The 11,136-nt window shown below is 40.6% G+C and overlaps 1 non-coding gene across 1 annotated transcript; it reads right to left on the minus strand.

Moving 5' to 3' along the window:
• Positions 1-9,994: 9,994 nt before the first annotated feature.
• LOC140707918 (U6 spliceosomal RNA) lies at positions 9,995-10,101 on the minus strand. Its single transcript, XR_012088050.2, has one exon. It is a non-coding gene; the product is annotated as a U6 spliceosomal RNA (small nuclear RNA).
• Positions 10,102-11,136: the final 1,035 nt, after the last annotated feature.

Genomic DNA, 11,136 nt, shown 5'->3' on the forward strand with positions numbered 1-11,136 from the left:
ATTTCTCTCTGGGCATCCTCATTTTATGAGGAAAACTATAGAGCTCTGAAAGAATTCTTGGCAGCTTTGCCCAAACTTTAAATCTCAAAATTCACTGGCAACACAGTTAAACTGGTACTTTTTCTAGACAATAGCTAGTTTTTTTTCCAGGTGTTGCTGTCTGCAAGTAAGGAATCAATTCATTCAAAATTATAGTGACAATTTTAACATTAACCCACATAATTATCCAAATATTGATGAAACATTTAGGAATCAGATTTCACTTAAAGAGAAAAGTTCACCATTTGGAGCTGATGGATGTATTTTTATAGTGACTAGAGTACGTTAGCTTCATGCACAGCTTTGAGATGTTGGGGGAAAGTAGTCACCTTGGAAAGTGGAATTGAAGTTACAAATATTCAAATATTGAAAGAAATTTATGCATAGCGCAGGAGAATATAGAACTACAAATCTAGAGAAAAAGATGGCTTCTGTACATAGAGGATGTCCTGGTAACCATTTCTTTAAGTAAAAATAGAGGAGCAAGAAGAAGGAGGAAATAATCTTGGAAAAAGAGACTGATGCTACTTGCAGACTAGTACTATAGGACAAATCTGCATGTACATATAGAAAGGAAAAGGGGAGACTTTTGGTCTATTTCCCTATCCCCAGATCAGATTACTTCTTATATATGTTGGTGTTCTTTTCCAGAACTGCTTTGGCTCTATCTCTAGCCTTTTATATATGCAACATGATTGTTCAATGACATCAAGGTTTGATTCAGGCAAAATGTGGCTGAATAAGATATATCGGTATTTTCTAACCACTGGAAGATTAGCTTGAGCAACTGACTTGTACATGTTTGAAAGCTTTTTGCAGCTTCTAGTGGGATTTAAAATCACAGAACTTTCAGCTCTCCACAAAACCTTACTTTGGTTATACTGGGTAGGACTGGTGGGAGTTGTATTCCAGAACATCCAAAGGAGCAAAGATTCTCCATACACAGGCTTTAGACATTGCTTTTGGGGGAAAGAGAAAGAGAGAACACTTTGGATGCTTTACTGAAAACAGCTAATAAACGGTGGAACACACACCCAAATGAATACTATTTCCAATCGGAAAAGAGCACAAGCCAGTCATTGAGAAACTCATTTGCCATTCTTATTCCCTACATCAATAGGCTTGTCAAGGTCTAGTGTACATCTTCGTTTGAACTTATTTCCTGTCTCCAGCCGGGTGGAATTTTCCATATGTCTGGCATCTTGTCATTCTGTTCCTACTGCCTGCACTAATGAGCAGTCAAGACAGTCAACCAAAATGCCTGGCATCAGGTATTCCACTGAGAAACCCTACATGGCCCCTGTTAAATGCCAGCAATAGCAGTGGGAGGAGGGGGTTACAAAGACTACAGTTAATTTGTTCCGTATTGCTTCTCTCTGAAGAGATTGTTTTTGGCAACATGGACTTCATTTCACTTCCATCTTTGTAGTACTTTATTATCTTCCTTTCTTCTTTCGAAATTATTTGAAATAGGTAGTAAAGATGCACCCCGTCACAAATTGCTGTCTTGTCGTGGCAAAGGGTCTAGAGTAATTGAGAGAAGCTAGGGCTATGCCATGCAGGGACACCCAAGACGGGCAGGTGACAGTGGACAGTTCTGACTAAATGCGATCCACCTGGAGCAGGAACTGGCAAGCCATTCTAGTATCTTTGCCAAGAAAACTCCACGGACAGAAACAAAAGGAGAAAAGATATGATGCTGAAAGATGAGCCCCTCAGGTTGGAAGGTGTCCAACATGCTACTGAGGAAGAGCGGAGGACAAGGACAAGTAGCTCGAGAGCTATTGAAGTGGTTGGGCCAAAACCAAAAGGATGCTCAGCTGCAGACATGCCTGGAAGTGAAAGGAAAGTCCGATGCTGCAAAGAAAAATACTGCATAGGAACCTGGAACGTAAGATCTATGAACCTTGGTAAGCTGGATGTGGTCAAACAGGAGATGGCAAGAATAAACATTGACATCCTGGGCGTCGGTCAGCTAAAATGGATGGCAATGGGCGACTTCAATTCAGACAATTATATCTGCTATTGTGGACAAGAATCTCATAGAAGAAATGGAGTAGCCCTCATAGTCAACAAAAGAGTGGGAAAAGCTGCACTGGGATACAATCTCAAAAATGATAGAATTATTTCAATACGAATCCAAGGCAGACCTTTCAGCATAACGGTAATCCAGGTTTATGCACCAACCACCAATGCTGAAGAGGCTGAAACTGACAAATTTTATGAAGACTTACAACACCTTCTAGAACTGACACCAAAGAAAGATGTTCTCATTATAGGGGATTGGAATGCTAAAGTAGGGAGTCAAGAGATAAAAGGAACAACAGGAAAGTTTGGCCTTGGAGTTCAAAACAAAGCAGGGCAAAGGCTAACAGAGTTTTGTCAAGAGAACAAGCTGGTCATCACAAACACTCTATTCCAACAACACAAGAGGCAACTCTACACATGACATCACCAGACGGGCAATACCAAAATCAGATTGATTATGTTTTGTGCAGCCAAAGATGGAGAAGGTCTATACAGTCAGCAAAAACAAGACCTGGAGCTGATTGTGGCTCTGATCATCAGCTTCTTATAGCAAAACTCAAGCTTAAACTGAAGAAAGTAGGAAAAACCACTGGGCTAGTCAGGTATAATCTAAACCAAATCTCTCATGAATACACAGTGGAAGTGAAGAACAGATTTAAGGAAGTAGATTTGGTAGAGAGAGTGCCTGAACTATGGATGGAGGCTCGTAACATTGTACAGGAGGCAGCAACAAAAACCATCCCAAAGAAAAGGAAACGCAAGAAAGCAAAGTAGCTGTCCAATGACCCCTTACAAATAGCAGAGAAGAGAAGAGAAACAAAATGCAAGGGAGATAGGGAAGGTTGCAGAAAATTGAATGCAGACTTCCAAAGAATAGCAAGGAGAGACAAGAGGGCCTTCTTAAATGAACAGTGCAAAGATATAGAGAAAAATAATAGAAAGGGAAAAACCAGAGATCTGTTCAAGAAAACTGGAGATATTAAAGGAACCTTTTGTGCAAAGATGGACATGATAAAGGACAAAAATGGGAGAGACCTTACAGAAGCAGAAGACATCCAGAAGAGGTGGCAAGAATACACAGAGCAATTATACCAGAAAGATCTTGACATCCCGGACAACCCACATAGTGTGGTTGCTGACCTTGAGCCAGACATCCTGGAGAGTAAAGTGAAGCGGGCCTTAGAAAGCATGGTTAACAACAAGGCCAGTGGAGGTGATGGCATTCCAGTCAAACTACAGTGGTACCTCAACTTACAAACGTCTCTACTTACGACCATTTCGAGTTACGACCAGCTCTGGCCACAAAATTTTGCTTTTACTTGCGGCTGGAGCTTCCACTTACAAAAAGAAAAAGGCAGGGGAAAAAGGTGGGAAATTCAAATTTCTAACTGTAGATGAGGCCGCTTCTTTGTAGCTCTTTTGCCCCAGCAGTTAGATAGTGTGCAATCAGAGGAGGCTGCCTGGTAAGGTAAGATGTTGTTTTCTGCTTTTTAAAAAGTGTTCTGGGTGTTTTTGCAGCGTGGTTTTGGGCTGGGGGGTTATGTTTCTGTGCTGTGATGAGTCAAGGGGGTTGGTTGGTTGGGGTTTTTCCCCCATTTCCGAAGGGTCTTGGGGGTTTTAGATGCTTATTGGAGTGTTTTTCCCATTTCCGATGGGTCTTGGGGGGATTGTTTTTTTGGTTTTCTCCCCATTTCTGATGGGTTTTGGGGGGTTTGGTTGCTTTTTGGAGTGTTTTTTCCCCGCATGGTCTTGGGGGTTTGTTTGTTGGTGCTTTGTTTTTCCCCCATTTCTGATCTGTCTTGCATGCTTTGCTTGCTTTTTACATTGCTCATTCCCCGTATCCGATCTGTCTTGCATGTTTCGTTTGCTTTTTGCATTGCTTTTCCCCCATTTCCATCTGTCTTGCATGCTCTGCTTTCTTTTCTCCCCACCCCCTTCAGCCGGAAGGGATCAATCGCATCTCCAATGAGTCTTGCAGTGATTTTTTGTGTGTGTGATTTTTTTTCTTCAGACAGAATGGATTAATTACATTTCTATGGGAAATGGTGCTTCGATTTATAACCATTTCAACTTACGCCCATCTTCCAGAACGGATTAAGTTCGTAAGTCGAGGCACCACTGTATTCAAAATCTTAAAAGATAACACTGTTAAGGTGCTACACTCAATAAGTCAGCAAATTTGAAAAACTCAGCAGTGGCCAGAGGATTGGAAAGGATCAGTCTACATCCCAATCCCAAGGGCAGCACCAAAGAATGCTCAAACTACCGTACAATTGCACTCATTTCACACACTAGCAAGGTCATGCTCAAATGTAGACCGAGAACTCCCAGAAGTACAAGCTGGATTTCGAAGGGGCAGAGGAAGTAGAGACCAAATTGATAACATGCGTTGGATTATGGAGGAAGCCAGAGAGTTCCAGAGAAACATCTACTTCTGCTTCATTGACTACGCAAAGCCTTTGACTGTGTGGACCACAGCAAACTATAGCAAGTCCTTATCTATCTCCTGAGAAATCTATACGTGGGACAGGAAGCAACTGTTAGAACTGGATATGGAACAACTGATTGGTTCAAAATTGGGAAAGGAGTACAACAAGGCTGTATATTGTCTCTCTGCTTATTTTGCATAATAAGCACAGAGACAATATACGGCCTTGCTGTACTCCTTTCCCAATTTTGAACCAATCAGTTGTTCCATATCCAGTTCTAACTGTTGCTTCCTGTCCCACGTATAGATTTCTCAGGAGATAGATAAGGTGGCCAGGCACTTCCCATAGTTTTCTGTGGTCCAAACAGAGTATATCATGCAAAAGGCAGGACTGGAGTGATCCCAAGCCGTAATTAAGATTGCCGGAAGAAATATCAACAACCTCAGATATGCAGATGATACTACTCTGATGGCAGAAAGTGAGGAGGAATTAAAGAACCTCTTAGTGAGTGTGAAAGAGGAGGGTGCAAAAAATGCTTTGAAGCTCAACATAAAAAAAAAAACCTAAGATCATCGCCATTGGTCTCATTACCTCCTGGCAAATAGAAGGGGAAGATATGGAGGCAGTTACAGATTTTACTTTCTTGCACTCCATGATCAGTGCAGATGGTGACAGCAGCCATGAAATTAAAAGACACCTGCTTCTGGGGAGGAAAGCATCTTAAAAAGCAGGGACATCATATTGCCGACAAAGGTCTGCATAGTCAAAGCTATGGTTTTTCCAGTAGCGATGTATGGAAATGAGAGCTGGATCATAAAGACAGCTGACCACTGAAGAATTGATGCTTTTGAATTGTGGTGCTGGAGGAGGCTCTTGAGAGTCCCCTGGACTGCAAGGAAAAGAAACTTATCCATTCTTAATGAAATCAATCCTCGGTGCTCACTGGAAGGACAGATCCTGAAGCTGAGGCTCCAATACTTTGCCCATCTCATGAGAAAAGAAGATTCCCTGGAAAAGTCCCTGGTGTTAGGAAAGAGTGAAGGCAAGGGGAGAAGGGGATGACAGAGAATGAGATGGCTGGACAGTGTCATCGAAGCTAACAATTTGACCCAACTCCGGGAGGCAGTGGAAGACAGGAGGACCTGGCGTGCTCTGGTCCATGGGGTCACGAAAAGTCAGACATGACTTGACTAAACAACAAGTAAATATGTAAATTGTATTTTCGACAGTTCCCTATTAAAATATAGCTGGCTCTCACAGATTTTCTAACACACATTTTTTTTCTCTTCGCAGAGAAGTTTTCCATGTAACAATAATTATATTTAGCTAAATTAGACACCAGCAATGTCTGTTGCCTACGTAAAATCCATTTCTGACCATGAGAGTCCTTAGGTTGCACTGTTGATGAACAATGTAGCCGATGGTGGTACTTGTTCCATGACAAAGGCTCCAGGTGCACCTTGTGCTACAACACACAGCCTCACACTTGCAGACAGAAAAGATCCACTCCTCTCTGATTTTCTCAGGAGGTAACCTCACCATCCAGCAATCATCGCAACAATTCATCCTGAAATGGCCCCTGAGTAGCATGTAAACATTTCAATATGCAATCACTCAGCTAGACTTTCAGTTCTCATTTAGCAGGCTGCTGCCTTCTCTCCAGCAGAACCTTTTGGTTGCCTAGTTTCCTCTTGATGAATGGTAAAAGCTGCTGGAACCCTTTCAATGGCCCCTTAAAGAAAAGAGCAGAGCATTCAGGCTGAGCTGCAGGGAACAGTTGCTTGCTAGTTTATCAGATGGATCCAAAAGTAAAGCTGGTTCATATTGGAAGGCTGGTATTTTCTGCAGTGGTATGAGAAGCTACCTTGTATCCCCAGGCATTGGCAGTGTTTCCATTAAGATAAGGATTCTTTAGTGAGGAATGGGATCTGTTAAAGCATATTGTAATTGATAATTAAGTGATTGTAACTGCCTTGTGTTTAATACTACAAGATACACAATAAGAATGATAATCTTATCTGGCAGAAGACACACATAATTCTTGTCTTGTTATAAAGGCCAGTCCCTCCTCTCAGAAAAAAAATTGACTTAAGTCAACTTTTTCTTCCTGTAGCCATTGATGCACTAACTAGTTATTATAACTACTTATAAAAGTCTTAGGAAATGTCATAATGAAGTGACTAATGGCCTTTCTAGCTCCTTACTGGGAATACGTTATATAACCAGTTTTCAGGTTATTTTAAATAGGAGTCCCTTCTTTTGCAGACTATATTGACTACAAAGATACATGTTTGTTAGGGAAGTCTGACACCTAGTGACTGGAGACAGTACAGTGCATCTATGATCCTGTTAATCCTGGATTGTTGCAGAACTTTTTTTTAAGTCACTGAAGAATTTTATAAATTTGATACACCAAAAAGAATTCTTATATTCTGTTGGAACATATTAAACACAGTCAACTGAATACCAAACAGGCTCTCTAAAGCTATAATTAAACTAATTTTCTTATAACTACTCCATTCCTTCCATTTCTAGAAGAAAAACGTGGAGAACTGGTCTCATCTGAAGAAATTAAAAAATAATTGAAAAATCTTAATCTCAAGGGTATGTTGACTACATTCACTATGCCCTCATTGCTGAATTCACTATCAATTCAGTTATGCATGCTTACTTGCAGTAATTTGAGATGCTTTACACGTTTAGGAATACAATTACCAATTAATATGCTTCTTCTTTTAACAGAGTTTTTCATTTTATTTCAGAACGCGTAAAGAATGTACATGATGGATCAAATACAGAAAAGTCTCATATGGATGGAAACTCTAAAGATGGAACTAGAATGAATTCATAGTTGTCCACACCTTAATCTTGATTGTCAGAAGTATAGTTTTTATGGTTTCTGACATCTTCTGCCCCTATTATTTGTATTACTAACTAGCAGAGACAAAGAATCTGTATTGGGGTGAACACTGTAGTTTAAAAGGAGAACGGGTACCCCTTAAAGCCTAAGGCAAGCCAGCATATATCAGAGGTAGGGTCACACCATGGGCATGTTCACACCTCCAGATGTTATCAGCTGCTCATATAAAGTTCCACATGAAGCTTCTCCATTCAACATTTCATTGGTAAATGCAGCTTTACTCCTGCATCTGTATGTGTGAAAGATGTAGGGAAAGAACTGAAGCACTCCAAGCCAGTGCTTGTATGAGCTAAATGAGTCCTGATCCTGTGACTCCAAAGGGAATCCTTGATATCCTTGAACTCTGATCAGTGATATCAGGAAATAAAGATGTAACAAGGTCTCACAACCATTCTCAGCAATTTTCCAAGTCTTGCTACATCAAGACCCCTATTTGAGACATGAGCAAGATTTCCCAGGTTCCCATCACAGTGTGATCATAGTCTTGTTCTCCCTTCCCCCCCTCCGACTTTTCATCTATTGTGCTATCCTGAAAACTGCCTAATTTTGCATATCTTAATGCCCTTTCCAGTGAATTCTGCAGAGAAGATATGATATTTTGCACAAGAATTGTAATAATCCTGGTCAGTTCGATATTACCTGCAGAAAAGAAAATGGCTACAACACTTTCTGCAAGGAGATCTTTGGGAAAAGTGTCTCATGAAGAAAAATCTAGCCTTAAGGAGAAAAGGAAAAAAAAATCCTTTGATTTCTCTCTGAGAATGAGAATCCATGAGATTCACATCCCTAGAGGAGAAAGTCTTTGGCAGGAAATGAGTGGGGCTGTGAGAGGAACATCCAGGAGCAGAATGGAGAACTTGTATGAGTTGATGATGTGCAGCCCAAAACTCTGGAGTCCTGGACACATTCTTAGAATGAAGTGTCTTACCTGTGATGTATGTACAAAGGAGGATGTGAATGTTTTTATCACCAAAGTGTTCAGAGAGCCTATCATCTCGGAAGGAAGGAAGGAAGGAAGGAAGGAAGGAAGGAAGGAAGGAAGGAAGGAAGGAAGGAAGGAAGGAAGGAAGGAAGGAAGGAAGGAAGGAAGGAAGGAAGGAAGGAAGGAAGGAAGGAAGGAAGGAAGGAAGGAAGGAAGGAAGGAAGGCTCTTCTGAGGACTGTCATTTTCAACATTGCTACGGAAAAGGTTTAAAAAGAAAGAAATGTTGCACAAATATTCACAACATCCATGTCTGCTTAATTAAAAGTTCAACACAGAAGTAGTCTTAATAGGTTTATCAAGACCACAAAAGCAAATCCAGCAGAGAATTCAAGTGCCAGTCCTATGCTGTGTTTTCAAGTAGTTGGAAGGGGTGGGAAAACAAACTCCAAGTCAAGCCCTTGAGAAATGGTTCTGTAGATATCTGTTGAGACCCTGGAGACCTAATTAGTAGCTCAGTACCCACAACTAAGCTTTTCCTTAGGAAGATAAAGATTTGCATAATCTATCACTCTCCATATATCTCTCCATATACATAATGAAAGATGTTGCATCCCACTACGCAGCAAAACCTCAATAATCATAGATTTATATGATTTCTTTTTGTAACTGTGATGTGGCAACCTTTTGAAACGAAAGTCAAAGAATAGTTAAGTTGGAAGGGGCCTAGAAGACCACTGAGTTCAACTACCCTGCTCAGTGTAGGAATCCAAATCAAAATATATCTGACAGATGGTTGTCTCAATTTTTTTTCTTGAATGCCTCCAGCGTTGGAGCACTCAGCACGTCCCAAGGTAATTGGTTCTGTTGTCGTACTGCTCTAATAGTTAAGATGTTTTCCTGATATTCAACTGAAATCTGGCTTTCTGTAACTTGCGTCCATTATTATGCATTATGGAGAACAGATCCTTCCCCTCCTCAATATATACCCTTCCAAGTGCTATCATATTTCTCCTCAGTCTTCCTTTCCTTCATGCCTAGTTCTTCCAGTCTTTCCTCACAGGGCTTGGTTTCCAGTCCCCTGACCATCCTTCTTGTCCTTCTCTGAACTTGTTTCAGTTACTCAGCATCCTTCTTAAAGTACAGTGTTCAGAACTGGATACAGTACTTAAGATGAGGGGAACTAGTACTTCATGGGAACTGGAGACTTTACTTCTCTTAATGGAACCTAAAATAGCTTTGGGCTGTTTTGCAGCTGCATTGTATTGTTGGCTCATATTCAGCTTGCGATCTACAAGAATTCCAAGAACCTTCTCACTTGTAGTATTACTGAGTCATGTGTCTCCCATTTTGTAGATGTGTGTTTCATTTCTTTTTCTTAAGAATAAGAGTTTGCACTTAACCCTATTAAATTTCATTCTGTTGTTTTCAGTGCTCAAATCTATCAAGACCTTTTTGAATTTTGTTTCTGTCTTCCACTGTATTAGCAATTCCACCCAATTTTGTATAATCTCTAAATCTGATCAGCATTCCCTGCACCCTCTCATCTAAGCCATTAACAAAATGTTGAAGAACAACAGACCCAAGACTGGGGTAACCCACTTGCTACCTCCTCCCAGTTTGAGAAGGAAACATTGATAAGAACTTTTTCCCCTTTAAAAAAATAGAACACTTCACATATTTGCGTGTCATCCTTGTGCAGAGGCCATGCTAATTTTCTCTGTATCATTCCAATTTTAGTATATGTGCTGCCGAAGCGAGCAGAGAACACTTGCTGTATCCAGCCCACACATGATTAACTTGCTAATCAGAATATCATGGGGCACTTTGTCAGTAACTTTCATGAAATCAAGATACCTTAAATCTACAGCACTCACACCATCTACCAGGGAGCTTACCCAATCAGAAATTGAGGTAAGTCTGGCAGAATTTCTTATTGAAAAAACCATGTTGGCTTTTAGTTATTACTCATGGTTTGCAAAATACTTTCTAAGTTACTGCTTTACAATCTGTTGCACAGTTTTGAATTTTGGTTAAAATTCTCTGGCTATGCAGCAGAAGTGCAGCTGTTCACAAAGCAGAATTTGCTTCAAGTTCCCCACAGTACTCCACTCCTTCTTCTTCTCAACTGGCACTTAAAGTGTCAGTACCTCACTATGGGACATTAGTGATGGAAAGAATAAAAAAGTTTCATTTACTTATGGTGAACAGATAACAGCAAGCTAACAACATGGCTGACTGACTTTCAATAATGAAGAGACTGACAACTTCCAACAGACAAAAGGGAGGGAAAGAGCTACAAGGAAGGGGGGGCTCTCCTTTAATTAAGAGTCAAGAGGGAACTATTGGTTATTGCTAGATAGATTGACAGCCACTAGCCCAGAAATGTCCCTGCCAGCCATACCTACTAGAGACAGCATGTGATGTTGCGATAATGGCAAATAATCTGCTCTAGAATTTTCTCTAGGACTCATGCCAGGCTGATGGGTCTGTAGTAGATGGGCACAAATTAAAAATGAATTGCAAAATTTATCAAAAATAGCTAATTTGTCAATTCATATTCATCCGAATTGGTGCCCTCCCCATGAATATGAATCAGTGGATTTTTAGTCATTTTTTATTTGTTGATTTGTATATAAAACAGCCCCCAGCCCCCAAGGCAGCTTCCTCTGACTCTCCTATACAATCTCTCCATGTTTAGTAAAGATTGGGTTTTGGATGTCCACATTATATACCCACAAAGAAGGCCCCTTCAAGGAAGTTCCTCCCCTCCCCCCAGGCACCTAGGGACACCAAAAT

Source organism: Pogona vitticeps, chromosome 5 (genome assembly GCF_051106095.1).
Source record: "Pogona vitticeps strain Pit_001003342236 chromosome 5, PviZW2.1, whole genome shotgun sequence".
Taxonomy (NCBI): Eukaryota; Metazoa; Chordata; class Lepidosauria; order Squamata; family Agamidae; genus Pogona; species Pogona vitticeps.